Consider the following 20,264-nt stretch of genomic DNA (forward strand, 5'->3'; position numbering starts at 1 on the left):
ATATAGAACTTAATTGATATAACCACTGGGCCTGCTAATTTCTACTCTCTCTTCAGATCTTATGTCACAGCAGGTAAAGAAAATTTTTTAAAATTAAAATAAAAATTATTATAAAGTACCATTTATCCCAGGTAGTTCTATAGATATTGAGAGATACACAAAAGTATAATGCATAGAACATCAACCACATGTTCATAATTTCGTCAAGGGAACAATTAGATATTTATTTAATTGTATGGTGTGTACTGCAAGTAGAACCTGCTAGGGAGAAAATGTGTTTGAGACATCTTGTTAGATATTATGAAGCACCTAAACTTGGCTTGAATTTTAAAGAATAGATAGAATATAGAATGGGTAAAGGGATAAGAGGGGATATTTCTGACAAAAAGGTTCATATAATCAAACTTGCAGAAACATGAATTAGCACGTGATGCATGAAGTGGCCATAAAATATGCCCATCTCGCACTTCTTCATCTGCTCGTGAGCACCCAGTATGTGCTGGACACCTGTAATATGACAGGTGGACAGAGGTCCTTTGCTCATGGTACTCAGTTATACTCTAGTTGAGGAAAATATACTTTAAACACACAAATACACAAGTAAATGAATAATTATAAATTATAATAACGTTTGCTATCATAGAAAATTCAAGGTATAATAAGGGAGCATAATTTAGATTGGTTAGTGAAGTAAAGTATCTCAAGGATAGGCAAGCTGAGACCTGAAGGTTGAACATGCCTTCACTAAGGAAAGAAGAGGCAAGGCGTGAGAGGAGGGTAGCGCTTCCAACGTATTAAAAGTCCACATCACTTCCTGGGCCTGGGAGTAAGCTTAGTATATACTAAGAAGTGAAAACTATGCTGATTGCAGCTTCATGATCAAGGGGAGAAAGAATACCTAAGATCCTGAGGACATAATTCACGCAGAATCAACTGATCAAGGACATTGAAATGAAACATTTATTCTTCCCCTAAAATAATAGGTATTCATCATAGGTTCTAGAGATCAAACCATGTCAGACTGTATGTTTAAGGATATGGAAGTAGCAGATGAGGAAAAATTAAAATGAAAGGTGAGTTGGCTATGTCAGCTTAGTCATTTACACATGAGCTGAGACCTTGGAAAATAATTTTAACAGTAGGAATATATGTGAAAAACATCATTTCAAGAAAGACAGAATTATTGTTGGCTCATATCACAATTTCATTCTAAATTCTTATCCTCTCCAGTCCTGAGTAAAAGACAATACCATCCATGAAGTCAGTTGTGCAAGAAAATAGCACAGAATCATTCTTCAGATCTCTTTCCAGCATATTCAACTAAAGACTCACACAAATAAACACACACACACATGCTGTTACCCACAGAATTCATTGAATCTGTAGTCAACACTTAAGTGTCAGTTGAGATGATACTGCCTTGAGATGTATTGTATGATACCTCCCCATACCAAGCCCTCTTAATATTTTTTCTTGTTGCACTATTTTCATTTAAAGTCCCCTTATTGTGCTGTTTAACAAAATTGTAAAATTTTCATCCATAACAATTATAGGTTTTAATTGTGCAGATATTTGTGTACTTACATGTTTAAAATCTATTTCTCCAATTATAGCACAATAAGCTTCATGAGAGCAGGAACTTTGCCTGGCACACACCATGAACTCAGTCATGGCTAGAGTCATGCAACAAACCCTGTACTCATTCATCATATCTCTTTCCACCTTAACCAATTTTGAAATAGTGTAGAGATTATTGAAACTGTGTGCCGTCGATAAAGATTAAAAGAAATGAATAGGAAAAAAGTACCACAGAAGGAAGGAAATGTGTTTGATCTGCAGTAGGTTTACTTTGAGACAATGGCTAGTTGTGCAAGTGATGATACGATTTGGACACATGAATCTAAGAGTGGACCTAAGGTGAGAGATCTGGACTAGAATTGAACATAAGGATGTCAAAAGGCTTTGGGTGGAATTTGAACATAATGGCATGGGTGAACTCTTTCAGAAATAAGAGTAGAAAAAGAAGGACAGAGGGATAAATGCCTAGTTGTGGGAAATACAGTTCTGGAATTTGGGAATTAATGAAGAAGCCAGAGGGGTGGTGTGAAGCCATATTTAAGATCATAGCGTTTAGACTTGGTCTTGAGCTGAATTTACACTGCACAAGTTAATAGCTGTGTACTTTGCCAAATGTTACACTTTCTTAGTCTGTTAAAAAAATTGGGGGAAAACAGTGAGTATATAATATTTTGAACTGGGGATCAAATGTGGGCAAATAATACATACTCCATAGTGTAATGTCCACCATTATTATTAGATGATGGAGGACCTGGACAATGCAATGTCAAAAACTAGCCCTCTTTTCTAGTTTAGAGAATTTCTCTTAGTATTTGATCTAAAATATGCGCTAAATTATACATGAGAAGATTATATTACCAAAATAACTCATTTGGAAAGATATACAAAGATTGTAAAATAAAATTGGCTGAACATTTATGGTTAAACGCTAAAAAATATTTGGAAGCTTATCCTAAGTAATGGTACAAAATATTTAATAAATTATGACAGTTTGTTCAATTAAACTCTACTTTGCTCTGCCTTTGCGCTAGGTCATTTTCTGTTTTCCTCAAGGTTCTGGAGAACTAGACACCGTTAACTCAGTTAAAATTCTTGGCTCACAGCACCTTTCACCATTATTCCATTACCTCTACAAAAACAGCCTATGGCAGACTCAATATTGATCAAAATGACCACTCTAGAGGAAGTTATTTATATTTGAGAACAAATCAGTATTCAGTTAGGATAACATTTTAGCTCTTAAGCTAATAAAGTGATCTTATTCAAAATGATCTGTTTTTCCATGCATATTGATTTCAGAAGTTAATAGAAGGCAAAAATGGCAAAGAAGCACCATTCCACATTGCAGAAAAATGGGAAATTGCTCGCTGCGGTTTTATGGTTCCAAGATCCATTTAAGTCTCCCAGGCTTCAGTTACACAGATGTCATTAATGCACGTGGAGCATTATCAGTGCTTTCCAGACACGAGTCTCGTCCTTGTCATTAGGCTGGCTCTCTTGTGATTCTGGAATTCTTAACGATTAGAGGGAAGAATTGTATTCAAATACAAGGAACCATGACCACTGAGGCTGAAATGATAAAAGTTGAGAAATAATATTGTTCTACCTGCAGTTATTTTGATAGAAATGGTCTGCAAAGTATAGATATATTTTTACAGAATTAAATTTAAAATATAATACAAATTATTGTTTAAAATTTTCATAATTATATTTCACATGTATGGAAATTATTACTATAAAACAAAATATACAATATATTTATTTAAAAAGCAAGCAAAATGAAAATAAGATATATTTTAAATTATACCTTGTGTTTAAAAAGTGAAATTGTGCATATTAAAGAAAAATTTATCATATGCAGTTATAACTATTGGAAACATTCCATGTTACATTGAGAATTTTTGTAAATACATATAAGCAGAGAGAGTAATGAAACTAAAATTGTATTCTCATAGTCCAGAATTTACAGTGGTTGACATTTTGTCATATTTACTTTGTCTTCTTTTCAAATAAAAAAATGTACTTTACAGAAGAGATTGGATAACATTTTTCCTGTGTCTGATCTCATCCCTCCTCTAGCAGCAATCACTTATCTGAATTGAATATAAATCCTCTCTGTTCTTTGTAATATTGATAAGTAAGCCATTATTTTATAGGAAACCTAATCATCTGCATTTATGTCGACAGCTACATGTATTTACCTATCTGTTAGGTTCAAGTTTCAGGAAGAGATAGAAAGATACAATAGTATTCCAAGTCATCAAAAATGTGGGGGGAAAATCATGGTCATGTTAAAAGTGGACTAATTAAGCAAAGCAGCAATGAAGAGATGCAGCAAAGCAGTATACCCATGTTTCCCAGACCTAAGGAACGTGCAGATCAAGTTATAGAGAAAAAAGTATTAGTCTTCGTCTTTTAATGTTAAAAAAGTTGGGAATTGGTTTAATAATATTGTTAAATATATATCAACAGGAACTTAATGTGTCCGAGTGTCCTTTCCAAAGATGGTGAAATAATATCTCCCCTACACATGCTTATCAACAATGAGACTTTGTACTCAACCCACTGAAACCTGGGGTCTAGATCCTCTCTTCTTAAATCTAGCTGATTTTTCCACTGATGGCATACGGAAGAAGTGATGCTATATGACTTCTAAGATTAGCTCATTTACAATCAGGCAGCTCTGTCTGGTTGTCATTAAACATTTGTTCTGGCAAAGCAGCCAACATACAAGCAATTTGACTACCTTGAGACTTGTTATGTGACATCAAGTCAACTCCAACTCCTGGTGACCCTATGGATAAGCGATGTCTACAATATCCTGTTCTCAGCAGCCCTATTCAGCTTCTGTAGACTCATGCCTATGCCTTCCTTTATGGAGTCAATCCAGCTCGTATTTGGTCTTCTTCTTTTCCTTCTGCCTTCTATATTTCCCAGTGTTATTGTCTTTTCCAAAAAATCCTGTCCTCTTGATGTGCCCAAAGTAGGACAGCCTCAGTTTTATCATTTTTCATCTAGCAATAGTTCAGGCTTAATTGCTATAGGACCCATTTGTTCATCTTTCTGGCATCCAGGGTATCTTTAGAGCTCTCCTCCCACACCATATTTCAAATTAACCCATTTTTTTCCTTTCAGTCTTCTTCACTGTCCATCTTTGACACCCATATCTGGTAATTGGGAATACGAGGGTGTGGATAATCTTGGCCTTGGTCTCTAACGACACTTCCTTACACTTGATGATCTTTCCTAACTCTTTCATTGCTGCCCTTCCAATTTCAGCCTTTTTTTGTTTTCTTGGCTACAGTCTCCATTTAAATGGACGACTGAACCAAGGTAAATAAAATTTTAACAATTTCAATGTCTCCATTGTCTGTGGTAAAGTCGTGTAGTTCTTCTGTAGTCATGAGTTTTGTCTTCTTGATGTTCAAATGCACTTCTGCTTTGGCACTTTCTTCTTTCACTTTGATCAAAATTCGTTTTAAGTCATTGCTACCTTCTGCTAGTAAGATGGTGTCGTCTACATATCTTCGATTATTGATATTCCTGCCACCAATTTTCACTCCCTCTTCATCTGAGTCCAACCCAGTTTTTTGGTATGCTATGTTCTGCGTAAAGATTAAATAGATAGGGAGGTGACATGTAACCCTGTTTGACATCTTTGCCAATAGGAAACCATTCTGTCTCTCCATATTCTGTCCTGACAGTGGCTTCTCGTCCACAATACAGGTTGCCTATCAGGACAATTGAGTGCTGAGTCACGCCCATTTCTTTCAGAGCAGCCCATAGCTTTTCATGATGCACAGTCAAAGGCTTTACTGTAGGCTATAAAACATAGACTAACCTTCTTCTGAAATGCTTTGGAGCACTCCAGTAGCCAATGAATAATTGCAATTCGATCTCATGTGCCTCTCTCTTTTTGAAATCCAGCTTGGCCATCAGGCATTTCTTGCTCCGTAAAAGGTAAAAGCCTTTGTTACAGCACCTTGAGCATCATTTTACTTGCATGCAAAATTACAGCAGTGGTCCTGTAGTTACCGCACTCCTTGGCATCTCCTTTCTTGGGAAGTGGGATATATATTAAACATCTCTAGTCCGTAGGCCATTGGTTTGTTTTCCATATTTGTTGGCATATTCTTGTTAGAAGTTTGACAGATTCAGTTTCTGTGGCTTGAAATAAGTCTATCAATATCCCATGTACCCCTGGTGCCTTACTTCCTCCCAATACTTTCAGGGCAGCTTTCGTTTTCGCTGTGCCCTGGGGCTGCCATGATGGAAAGGCAGTGTGTAAGGGATTTGGTCAGCCAGCGGCCCCTTCAGCTTCCAGCAGACAGCCAGCACCGACTGCCAGCATTCAAATGGCTCGTCTTGAACTTCTTGCTGAGCTGAAGCTTTAGATAACCGCTGTCGAAGATGACAGCTGATGATAGCTCTATGAGACACTCTAAGCAGAACTGCCCAGCTAAGAACTTTTCAAATACCTAGTATACAAAATCATGAGTAAAATAAACACTTTCTAGCAATTTTAAGCTGCTAATTTGTGGGGTAATTTGTCATGTAGCAAATAAATTCTGGACAATTTCAAAATCAAATGAAATGTAAAAAGCTTAAATAATTTAAAATAATGAAATTTTAGTCAAGGTTAATAAGGGAGATAATAAAGATATTCTTTACTATCTTAATTTGCATGAAATTAATATTTATTATAATGACCACCTCAGTTTTACTAAAAATTCACCATTCAAATAGAAAATTGCTGTACTCTGAATGGGATTACATTGTTTAAAAATGTTATGCATAGGGGGCTGGCCCAGTGGTATAGTGATTAAGTCCATGTGCTCTGCTTCAGCAACCTGGGGTTTGTGGGTTCAGATCCCGGGCACAGACCTATGGACTGCTCATCAAGCCATACTATGGTGGTGTCCCACATACAAGACAGAGGAAGATTGCCACAGATGTTAGCTCAGCAACAATCTTCCTCAAGCAAAAAGGGGAAGATTAGTAACAGATGTTAGCTCAGGGCCAATCTTCCTCACCAAAATAAAGTATGCATAATCACCATTATCTTCCCCATTATTCAGCAAAAACATCATCTATAATGAAAAAACCCTTGGGAAAAAAATAAGTGAGGCTTACAAGCCTAGAAAAGTCCTTGTATTAGAAATAAAAATTGGGGCAAATGATAGTGAATTGAAATACATGAAAGGATAGTGACATAAGCATAAAGAGCAGGCTTAATTTTTTTATGCATGAGAAACCTTAGAAGAAGAAGCCAGAAGCCTTTGGCATTAAAACATTCAAAAGATGAGCTAACAATGCTTTCGGATAGGAATTATGAATGTGAGTTCTGATAAAACTTTTTTTGATGAATCACTCTGAAAATAAAAAGATCCATGAGGTGGAATATTGAAGAGTGCCTGTTACATGGTTTTCAAGTCATAAAAACACTGTAATGAGAATGCTGCTAAATGATGATTTGAAGATCTATCATTTATCATCACTTATTAAATATTTAAAAAATAATAAATACAAATGTTATGTATAATAATAATAAAACGTTATTACACCTCCTGACACCATGTTATTATTGAGTCTTTGGACCAAGGACCCTTGCTAACCTTTAAGGAATATTATATTCTCTTGATGATGAAGTTTCTAGCGTGAGATGTTGATGCAGACGACATTGCTTTGAAGAGCAATTAATGGAAGAATTTTGATTTGTTGATTCATTGATAAAGCTTGAAAAATATCGCAATAAACAATAAAAGGATGATGATAGAAAGGGATTCTTAAAATCCCTGCTGAATTTCCAGGTTTAAAGGCAGAAATAGTACAATAAAAAACAACTTAAATATATGAAACGGACAGTGACTATCTTAAAGAGCAGTCAGCATCACGCAATAAAGAACTTACTCTCAAAGTTTTCATTCAGTTCGATGTTCATCACTTAGAAAAATGAAGATGAATAACCAGAAATACGCTAAATCAAGTCTTCAAAAACCTTTAAATCATACGGTAAAAAATATTGTAATTGAGCGTAAATATATACGAGCAGAAGTGTCACATTCAACCACTAATTAGGAGAATGAATGTGAATTTCAGGGAGGATCTTGGTGGTGGATTCAGACAGTCCTGATTTTAAATCCTGGCTCAGCTGTGTACTATTGATAGAAGAGAACAACTAAATCAACCATAATCTATACTTACACATAACAGAGAAAACTATAAACTCCAAGTTATCTGTAAGTGAAAAACTAACCCAAGATCAGTGAAAAGGTGCTGTATCCTTCACGGTACAGAGACATTGGCAGGATCTATGGAAAAGCAAATATCCATGAAAGAATACCGGCAGTGTTAGCTGAGGTAACATCACTCAGGGTCTTCCCCAAAAGAGAAGCCCCACCCTGGGCATGGGCTGAGGGGAGTATGTCTGAGACACGGCAGAAAAGCGGATTCACAACACTGGCGACAGAGGGTCAGAAAGAAGGAGCTTGGGAGAGCCCGGATCAGAGGTTGCAATCTTGGGAAGACATTGCTTCTTGGAGGAGACAGAAGGCCATACGCTTGAAGATGACTATTCCTCTTGAAGCCAGCCACAGCAGGTAGGGAAAGGAAGGGAGGCTGATGATAAAGATTTTGCTGAAATAAGACATTAAGAAAGAATCAGAGGAAACAAGACTGCAAAATTATGCACATTTTAAAAAATGCCATTTACCATAGCAACATCTTATTTATAATTATTGATGAAAAATAAAACCTAAAGATAATACTATCAAACCAAATATAAAAGCACATTAAAATAATAATATATAGTGATCAAGAAGGGTTTGGTCAGTGAATGTAAGCATAGTTTACTATGAGGAAATCCATTACATAAACTGTATCATTAAATCTAAGGAGAAAATACTTATCAAGCTATTTGACATAATGCAGTACCCATTCCTCATAAAAAATGTTAATTAAAATAGAAATCCATGGATACAATTTTAGTATGATTTACAGTCTATACTCTGTGTGTGTGTGTGTTTCTAAAAGCTAGCACTTTTTCTAATGGAGAAACACTATTGTCACTACACAGAGAGGCATGGTAGTTGAAAAGAGAGAGAAAAAATTATAGTCATTTGCAAAGAATTGATAGAGGGAGTATTTTATTTATCTATTTACACATCATTATATTTCTGTAACTGTCTTATGAATGAGTGTGCCTGTTTGTATATTTCTAAAAGACAGTACTTTCCTTAATAGGGAACATACTTCACTTTGTACAGTGGTATAAAAGCAAATATAATCAGAATCAAATGAAAAAAATTAAAAACATAAAAATGCTGGGAAGAAACATGGATCGTTCCTCAATCCACATCACAATAATCACAGGAAGAGTGAAAGTCATTGGTAAATTCTGTTAAAATCATCATGGAAAATATAAATAAATAAAATCAAAAGATAAGCAACAAATTACAAAAAAAGGGCTGTTTATTCCTAATATATAGAAAAATCGTACAATACAAAAGAAAAATTATCCACAGAAAATCGAGTTAAAAAATGAACAGACAATTCATGGAAAAGGAAATTCAAATGTCCTTTAACGTATGGAAGAAGGTCTGCTTCATCTCTGAAAAGAGATGTAATAAAAAGGAAAACTAAAACTAACATTAATTTTAAATAACATTTTTTTTTCTGTTGGCAAGATTTGAGGAAACAGGCAAATTGTAGAACTCTAGGGCGGGAAATTTATCAATATCTTACAAATTCTAGGTTCATTCAGCTTTGGACCCAGTCAACACACTTTTGGAAATCTATCTCCGTGATCTACCTACATGAGAATAAAATTACACGTGAGCAAGATCAATAATTGTAGCTCTATTTATAATAGAAAAATAATGAAAACAACACAAATGTCTATCAATAGGAGACTAGTTAAATACTATCTTTCTAAGAAATAGGAAAAGCCTGTGAAAAAAATTGAGTCTAACAGGCCAAAATAATATAGTTGAAAAAAGGAGTAAGAGATAGTGTATTCAGATATATCAATACATGAAAGATATAATCATGAAAGCCATGCTTAAATTTCTTTATGAATGAAAATTTTCAGATGAAGAAAATCAAAAAACCCAGGTCATAAAACATTCAAAGATAGCCAAATATTACTTTAGATAGAAATTGTAATGATGTGTTGTGCTAACATTTTTGTTGGAAAACCACTGTAAAAGTCCCAATGCTTCTAAGGTAATACAGCTCCTCATGGCTTTTAAATCATAACATTTAATTGTGTGAAAAGTGAGCAATCATCTTTTATTAAATACACAGAGAAGGAAAAACTCACAAATAAGGCTGTTTTGATTCTAGATGAAATCAGCTGAACAAGAACGGATGAAACAAATATGATAAAACATTAACAACGACCAAATATAGGTAAAAAGTACAAGGATATTCATTCCATTATTCTCTCTATTTTTCTGTAATTTGAAATAGTCATAATGAAAATTTGGGAAAAAAGAATAATATAGTTTAAAAAATGTCAAATAGTCTCATGTTTTCAAGAGTTGCATAATTGTAAGCAAAATGAATACAAGCCAATAATAATTTTGACTTTCTTTTGTTTTTTTATCGCTCTGTGTCTGGCTTCAGATGAGGATTCACGGCCATCCACTGCCTGAGCCTCCAGTGCCGAGGAGAGACCCAGGCTCATCTCCTCCTCTGTGTCAGATAAGGCAGAACCACAAGGCTTTAACTCATTCCTTCCTATGCAGCTCGTTCTTGCTCACATGACTCCCCTCGGAGCACCAACAGTCTTCCCTCTCTCGCCGTCACCTTCACCCTGCTAATACTCAGTCTCTTAGGAACCGTTATTTTTAACCACCTTGTATATTTATTTGTTTGTTTTCACAAATAATATTCGTATCAATCATCTACCTTTAAAATAATACTTCATTATTTATTTTAAAGAATTTGTTGAGTACAGTTTGGAAGGAAAATGTAATTCATATGTGATACTGTGTAGTGTTGCTTTGTTCTGAAAAATACCTGCTCGATTCATTTAGTATTAAATTAGTAAATAATTGTTGTAAAGGCTTCATATGAAGCACAGATTCTTTTTGAATTGTCAGAGAAGTGCTCAAATGTGTTTTAGCGACCTTTGCTGAGATTGACGTTTTTATAATTCTCTTTTCATTTCTCTCATTTGAAACAATGCAATATGGTTTATTTAAAACATAGAAAAGATGGAGTAGAAAGGATGCGAGAAAAATTTGTGGGGAAATGTGATTTTTTCCTAGTTATTATCAAAAACTGTAAATCAGTGATATAGTTCACATACATATTTGCATACAGTTATATGGCAATGTATCAAGAAAATCCATATATATGCTAAATATTTCTATAATCAGTAGTACTTTCTGCATTCAAAACTTATCCTCTTCAATGGCTATCTTACTGTTTTTGCACTTATTCCATTCCAGGATTTTATTAAGTAAATATTGTTTTTCATACATACATATAAAATTTTTTTCTTTTATTTCACTTGAGTAACTATATTTTAGCATTAAGCTTTGTTATTTTTTCATACTACACAGTAATAACAGGAGTTGTATTCAAATGATGTGATTTAACACTAAATCTTTCATCCTTAACTTGGTATTTTCTAGATAAGAAATTATAAACTTAAGCTACATAAAAATGACTTTTATTAATAGTTTAGTACTTTCACAAAGAATGAACAACTGCTGCTTTGGAAAATTATAAAGTGTTTTATAAAATGGACACTGATGAGGATTATTTTAGGCTGGTTACTTTTAAAAACTGCAGATGGGAAGGAGGCTCTGAGAAGTAGAATTTGCTTACCCTTTGTTAAGACATATTTACATTGTAAAGGAAATCTCCATCTGTAAACGTGTCTCCCTCTCTGCACCAGGAGGATGCGGAGAGGACTTTATCTCTAGAAACTCTTAATCAATGCCAAAGGCAAGGACTTAAATCTGCATCTTGTTTACTGTCCTTGTGTGGTAATCTCCCATGACCAACTCCCCCTCCATCCCCAACATCCTCCTTTGTCTTTAGCTAAAAATAATATTTAAGATGGTGGCTTCAGCCATTTACTTAATCTGGTTTGATTCTCATCTAAAAGTTATAGGACCACCCAATAACCAGACCCCACCCGCACTGATACCATTTTAACAATTTTTTAAACATATTCTTTCCTTTGTCTTGTAAAGAGAGAACTCACATACCTATGCCCTAAATTTAGCCCTACCCTCAACCCATGTTTGCAGCAGCTCCTCCTGCCCGTGGGTGCTGTCCCCATGCAGCAGCTCTCACTGCCCATGGGTCCTGTCCCCATGCTATTCCATACTGTTCTCTGAATAAAAGAGCACTACTGCCAGACCTTGAGAGTCCAAGAAATCTTTCTTTCGACTCCTCGGCTCCCCGACCCCACATCAGACACGATATACTCATTTATATTCTTTTGTTTTTCATGTCCTTTCAGAAAACATCTATTTGTCCAAAATTAATATGTAATAAAAGAAAACAAAACAAAATTGGTGGAATTGTAAGCACCTTTTAGAATTCCTACTATTGTTACCTGATAATGGCAACTGTTAACCCCTGCCCTTTGCCCTCATGCATAACCTCATTTCTTCCTATTCCATAGCATTTTGCATCAGTGCTTACACTCCCAAGACTGGAGGCTGTTACAACCCATTTGTTTTCAGTACTGAATAAATAGCCTATCAATTTGACCTTTTATACCAATATTTCTGCTTACAGTATGTATTTCTCTTTTTCATTCTGGAGAGTTGGAAAGTGCAACTTATGTGTTCTGGAGATAAAGTATGCTATCAAAATACTGTGTACTGAAACAAAACAGGATTTTTACTTCCTTAGTATAATTATATTTTAACCAGAGCATAAAGTCCCAACATTTAATTAAGAGAAAAAGAAAATTGTTCCCTTTATGTATTTCTTTGTCTTTTTGTTTAGTGAAATAAGTTCTATATTAATCCAAGTTGGAATTTTATATTTTTTCATAATTTAATTTTATTGAATATATTTATTTAAGGAGAGAAGAAAACTGCTAAGCTGGAATTTAACAGATTTTCCTGTCCTGTCAAGGAATGAGAGACACAAAAATCACTGCTAAGTGTTAAAAAGGCAAAATAATTCCAATAATATCATTATATTAATTCTGTCACTTCAAACATTGATTTGATCTCAGTTGATCGTCATTTTTTGTGGAAATTTCCAAATATTGCTTTCAAATTTCATGCTATATTTTACTTTCAATATGATTGATAATATGTAGCATTGCTGAGTGCTTATTACGCGCTAGATGCTATTCTCAGCTCCTTGTTAATTTATTTAATTTATTTAATTCACACAATAATCTATGAGAGAAGTAAGACTATAGCCACTACTTTATAGATGAAGAAGCAAAGGCCAAAAAAATATGTTAAGTGGTGGCAGATCTGGGACTTGAAGCCTGCAAGGTGACTCCACTTCCTATTTATGTGTTTTGTCATTAACCATATGGGTTCCTTATTACCATTACTGCTTCTCTTGGCCAAAAACAAAATAAATAAATATATTTTTTAGACAGTCCTAACTATTCTTAAAGCCTCCATGGCTGACATTTTTCTCCATTTGTCTTTTACGAACAGTTTATTAGTCATTTTATGTTTAACTAAATTCCATTTGAATGGTCCTTTGTTATTTTCTATGAAAGAATACAAAGCAAAATAAAGAGAAGTTCAGACTGTACATTGTAAAAATGACTAACCTACATGAGCCAGTCCTGGTGGTCTAGTGGTTAAGTACAGCATGCTCCACTTTGGCAGCCCAGACCCAGTTCCTGGGTGTGGACCTATACCACTTGTTAGTGGCCATGCTGTGGTGGTGGATCACATACAAAAAGAGGAAGATTGACAAAAGATGTTAACTCAGGGAAAATCTTCCTCAGGAAAAAAAAAAAGTAGAGGAAACTGATGTCAAAGACTAAAAAGCATTAACATTTAGAAAAGAATAATTTTGGATGTTTTTAATATGTTAGTCCAACTAAGACTTCATATTTCCAGCAGAGTAAGGAATTTACTGTGGTCTGAATGTTTGTGCTCCCGTCAGATGCATGTGTTGATACCCTTAATATTCCATGTGATAATATTTAGGAAATGGAGCCTTTGGGAGGTGCTTAAGTCATAACTCTGTAGCCCTCATCATTAGAATTAATGATTTTATAAGAGGCCTCACAGAGCTCACTGACACTTTCCACTGTGCAAGGATGCAGAGAGAAGACACCAAAGATGAACCAGGAAGAGGACCCTCACCAGAGTGGACAATGCTGGCACCTTGATCTTGGACTTTCCAATAAATTTCTGTTGTCTATAATTCACATTGTCTGTAGTATTTTGGTATAGCAGCCTGAATGGACTAAGATGGAATTAATTATACCTTCTACATCAAAATCATTACAAATTGCCTGGTTTATACAAATCACTATGCTACACAATTTATATTATTCAATTCAATACTGAAATAAACCTTTGAGGTGTATCTTATTATCATTCACATTAACAGACAAGTAGTTAAGACAAAGGGAAAAAAATTGGGCTAAGTTTTGGTATTGGTTGGGATGTAAGAATATTTGATCAAGCAGAATGAAAAAACACAAAGATCAAAAAATACAAATATTTTGATACATGCAGTAAAATATTTGGAATGCTTAGAAACTAAAGATATTAAATATGTTTAAGTAATCACCACCTAAAACCAGCACTACATCAAAGACAGGATGCTTCATTGTATGTAAAATTGCAAAATTATTTTCTTGAAAAATATCACAGTCAATTGTGACTGAAAGAAGATCTTGGCCTTAATTACCATTAAGAAACAGTAAATTTTTAAAATTCTAAATAAATCGTGCATGATGTATTTATTCAAACATTCAGTTGAATTGCATATTATTGGAAATGTAAAAATCAATGGTATGTTTAAGTGATTTCTAAATCAACAGATATCAAAAAGCAGTGAAAACTGCCTCACAAAATCATAAAGAAACGAGTTCTCCAAAGAACTTCTATACACATTTCAAGAAACTCTGGAATAATAGCTCTAATATAAGGACGTAAGACTTAAAATTTAAATAATATATTTTGAATTTTACTTCTCTTTTATCTTCTTTCTATTAAGATATCACAAGAAAATCTTTTAAAATTAAGCAATTGTGAAATTGGAAGTTCAAATTTTGAGTTAAAATGCTTTTTTTTCTTTCTTTTTTTTTTTTTTTTGCTGAGGAAGATTGACCTTGAGCTAACATTGGTCGCCAATCTTACTCCTTTTTGCTTAAGGAAGATTGGCTCTGAGCTAACATCTTTGACAATCTTCCTTTATTCTGTATCTGGGATATCTGGGATGCCACCACAGCATGGCTTGATGAGCAGTGTGTAGGTCCCTGCCCAGGATCCAAACCTGTGAACCCAGGGCTCCTGAAGTGCAGAACACAAATTTAACCACTATGCTACCCAGCTGGCCTCAAAAATGCATTTTTTTTCTTTTGTTAGGAAGATTACCCTGAGCTAACATCTGCTGCCAATCCTCCTCTTTTTGCTGAGGAAGACTGGCCCTGAACAAACATCCCTGCCCATCTTCCTCTACTTTACATGTGGAACGCCTACCACAGCATGGCTTGCAAGTGGTGCCATGTCCGCACCTGGGATCAGAACCTGTGAACTCCAGGCTGCCGAAGCAGAATGTTCACACTTAACCACTGCGCCACCGGGCTGGGTCCAAAAAATGCATTTTTGAGGGTGAAATGACAAAAATTTTTGATAAGTAAAGTCACAAATTCTGAGTCAGTAAAAGAAAACTTTCCCAAGAGATTATATGATACATAGCCTAAAGAGAGAAGGTAAGAGGATATATTTAAAAAACCAAAAACCAAAAATATATTTATTAGGAGAATTACTGAGGAACAAGAGGGGGTGATTTTTTTTTTTTAAGATTTTATTTTTTCCTTTTTCTCCCCAAAGCCCCCGGTACATAGTTGTGTATTCTTCGTTGTGGGTTCCTCTAGTTGTGGCATGTGGGACGCTGCCTCAGCGTGGTCTGACGAGCAGCGCCATGTCCGCGCCCAGGATTCGAACCGACGAAACACTGGGCCGCCTGCAGCGGAGCATGCGAACTTAACCACTCGGCCACGGGGCCAGCCCCAAGAGGGGGTGATTTTAAGGAGTAGTGACAAAGATCCCAACCCAGAATGAGCGGCTGACCATTCCTAGCTGGCAGGAGGGAAACTGTAGCAAAGATTCCTGGTGGGTGAAAGTACTCCAGCAGGTGATGAAGAGAACACGCTAATAACAATGTTAACTAGAAGTCAGAAATACAAAATCAGATAGTTACAACTTTTTTCAGAAATCAAAGGCACTTAGAAAAATCTAGAGCTAGAATATAAAAACAATAGTGACTAGTAATAACAAGAATATGTCATCTAATGAGAGTTAACAGTTTATATTAATAATATCTAAGCCTTATAGTAACCTGTGAAGTAAGCATGATTCTTGCAGCTTTACAAAAATATGTTAGAAGTTTACTCCAAGTTTTAAGACCTGGATCAGGAAGAAACAACTTAATTCTATAAGATAACGACTAGTGTATACATCGCTTGTTCTAGGTCACACGCTGTTCTGAGCAGTTTGCCTGACCCATTTCACTGGATCCTCAAGATAGTTCTATGACTTCCATACTCTGCTCTTTCCCACCTCATAGGTGAGGAATCCAGAGCCAGGGAGCTTGACTCTACCAGAGCATCTCCACAAGGAGTGGTCTTGGCATCCCGGGCAAGGCAGGTCTTGCACGCACATGTGAAAATCTCTGTCTCCGTTGCAGGATTTTGGTCCTGTCTGCCCCTGGCCCAGGAGATAATTCCCAGCAATCACAGAAATCCAAAACACTCCACATATTTTCAACTGCCTCTCAACGATCAGGAAACAAACCAAAAACAAAGCCTGCTTTGCAGTGATGTACAGGTCAGGTTTTTTTTTCTACCACACGTCTTTCTTTCAAAAATTTAGGGGTCACCACATTGTCCCTCTCTATATATACATTGTAGCAAAAAAAAAAAAAAAAGAGAGGGAGAGAATCAAATCACCCACATGAATTTTCATTGAATCCTCCAAGAGCCTATGGAGGAAACGGGAGAGGCAGAATGCCTGGAAAACCAAGATAATCAACTGACTTCAACATTTTTGGAGGGCAGATCTATAGTTAGATGATTTCATGTAGACAGTTTCAGCTTAAAGCTTATTTAGGCGAAGAAAATGTCATTGTTAATTAGAGAGAAATGAAATTCAGACACAAAGTCACACACTCTGTAACGTTCATTACTACGAGCTTTTTAATTTCCTTTAGAAAATGTGTGCATGTGTATGTGTGTGTATTTCGAATCTATTTAATTGCTTTTCTTATTTTTCCCTTCAAGTCTCAACTCATTTCTGTTTTGATATCTATGAAGATTTTCCAAACTTTTCCAGCTTCTAGCTACTCAAGAGTTCTAATAGTCTGTTCTGCTAACGCACAGTAGGAATTGAAACGTGGTACAGCAATAAGAATTAGATTCAAAATGTGAAGAAAAGTCGTCATTCATTGTCTTAAAAATTCTTGACATATAAGAAATGTAAACAATAAATACCAAATGTAATTTTAGTAAACAAATTAGATATGAGGACTAGAAATATATTGTTATATACTTGTTACAAAATATACTTATATATTTATGTATTTTACATTACTATAGTCTAATATTAAATATTTTGAAAAAATTGAAATCATAAAATGATGTAAAATACAAAGGTTAGAATAATAGAGAGTTGAAAATCAAGATGTTTAAGTATGTAGAACACTGGATGGATAATCCAAGGATGTTCTTATGGAAGGGACCCATGGGGGAGGTCCGTGCACTTGGATCTTCCTTAAGCTAAAGCTTGAAGAGTCCATTTGCTTATTCTCTCTCACATTAACCGTCATGAAGATCTGCCTGCTTGAGGACAACTGAACCAAAGAGTCAGATGTACCAGTTATCCCAGGGAGAAACATAAAAGGATAAAAGTTTTACTCTTTCGCTCTTATGAAAATTTTTATTTGTCAACCAAAAATCCATTTCTTTCCCGTAGACACAGGGTTGTGGCTGGTCACATGGTTGTTCAGCTAGAGCATAAATATTCTAATCTTCTTTGCATGTAAGTTGACATCATAGGGCTAACTTCACGTGGGTGTGTGTGAGTAGCAGTCATGTATGCCCTCTAGATAGGAATCCTGGAACATCAGGTGTGTGCTCCTGCACACTCTTCAAAATCTGCAAACTGGGAAAGGCGCATGCCTGTAACTCAACTTCTGCCATGCAGACAAGACTAGTGCTCTGGGATACAGCAAGGCTGTGGATGGGACTAATTCTGATTCTCTGAAGAGCAGCGTGAAAGAGAGCCGACCATCAACCTGGACCACTCGTCTTGGGACTGTAGAAGAAGTGAGGTAGTGAACTTCAATTTTCTTTAAGCCACTTTGTGTCGGGTCATCTTTGTCACAGTAGCCTAGTCCTCACCCTGTATAATCCTTTTGCACAAAGACTCCTTCTGCCAATGTTTTCTGGTTGCCTAGTACCAGTTGCAAGTTTCATAAGATAGCAAGATAAGGAAAACAAGAGGATACAAAACAACTTTTTTTCCCCAAATATCTCTTTGTGATTGTTTAAAAGTGTGGAGTTGGGCATCAGATTACTTGGGGTCCACTCCTGGCTTCAACACACTTATCTGAACAGAGGTGAGCAAAAAAATCTCTCAGCTGCCTCATCTACAAAATGGTAATAGTAATAATATTTATCTTATTATTGCAATGATTAAACACTATTATTTATATAGACCGCCTAGAAGACTCTAGCCCACAGTAAGCTATCAACAAATGTTAGCTGTTGTTATGTAGTCAAAATGCCACTACCAAACCCCTTGGCATTTTTTCTGGCCTGAGTCAACTTAAAACATGGCGACCAGTCAGAGCGGTAGTCAAAAGGACAGATAGGCCATTCCTGTCACTTGATAGCTGTCAGAGGTCAGCAAACTTTCAGTAAAGGGCCAGAGAGTAAACCCTTTAGACTTTGCAGATCATGAAATTAGTCTCAACTACTGAACTCTGCTATGGTAGTATGAAAGGACCCACAGACAATGAGTAAAAAAATAAGCATGGCTGTATTCCAATAAAACTTTATTTACAAAAACAGACAGTAGGACAGAGTTAGCCAACAGGCTGAGTTTGCCAACCTCTGAGTTAGACTGAAGAATCATGGACAGGTGATAAATGCTAGTATTTCATTTCATCATTCCTTAATAAGATGTTTACACAAAGTCACAGAAAAGTGTGAACAGTTCATCTGAAGATTCTTACTGTTAACTTTGCTATATTTACTAACAGAAGCACAGATTTTCTTTATTTATTCATCAAATCGCTCACTCAAAGATTTATTGGTATGCCTATTGGTTTCCACAAATTTTTGTTTTTATATACTGGAAAATTGGCGATGATAATATATGTTCTATATTTATGCTTAGATTAATCAGTGAAATAACTGAATAGCATTTAGTTAAGAATATAATACCTTTGTTTCTCTGAATATTCACTGGAGATGTGGGGAGAGGCAAAAAACATCGTGGTAATTGGAATTACTAAACTAGATTAAAAATTGAGAGGATAAAGTACATAATAAATTGACCCTGCGGGAGAATTCACTTCAGCGTAAAAGGAAATAAGTTTAATAATAGATTCTTATGAGGAGCTCATAGCTCACAGATAATTTACTGTGCCTTTAGCAATTTTTGTAATTTACTGAGATTCATTACTTCTCACCCTCTTGTCGCTCCTGTCTTTTTTTCTCCTTCCCATTTCTTTCACTCTCTTACAATGTCCAACCACATCTCTCGTCCCCACCTTTAGAGTCAATCACCTCTGACTTTCTATCCTCCATTTCTGTCTGTAAGTAAAATAGTCTTGCATCTTCTCACTCTCTTACTTCAACTTTAAAATTTAGGCATATTAATACTCACAGGGAGGGTTTAGATGTTTGCAGAATGCAAATTGGAAATTACCAAGAATTTTGTTTAGTTTGATTGCTAAAATATGTAAATAATTACATAAAATGTTATCTTGAATTCAGGAACTTGTTGTAAAATGACATAGATTTTTACCCCAGGCCTCAATCTTTCTTTTTTCCTGCTTTTCAACTGAATTAATCATATTGAATTTGTAAAGGAAATGTAATATGCTATGCATATATTCGTCTATCAGTGCTGAGTATTTCTATCTTCTAACATCTGTCGTTGCCTCTGAATGTTACACTGTGACTAATTTTTGCATCAGACTCTCATCTGGGCAGTGACTCATGGAGACAAGAAGAGAGGAATCAAAGAACTGATTTCCATCAGTCAGCGGTTGCAGATGCTGGCTGATATTTCTTCCCTTATCAGCACCCAACATCAAAGCAAAGAAGGCCATTGTATCCCTCTTTGACAAAAATCCTTCATGGTTTTCTTTCCTATTCAATTCAATACAAAGTCACAAATAGGGCAAAATTTGGAAGAGATGGAAAAAGAAGTTCTCATACTCCTTTGCAGATAAAAGTCTCAAAATGAACTGGAATTGACTTAGAGATCTCGTCC

This window comes from Equus asinus, chromosome 7, assembly GCF_041296235.1.
Source record: "Equus asinus isolate D_3611 breed Donkey chromosome 7, EquAss-T2T_v2, whole genome shotgun sequence".
Taxonomy (NCBI): Eukaryota; Metazoa; Chordata; class Mammalia; order Perissodactyla; family Equidae; genus Equus; species Equus asinus.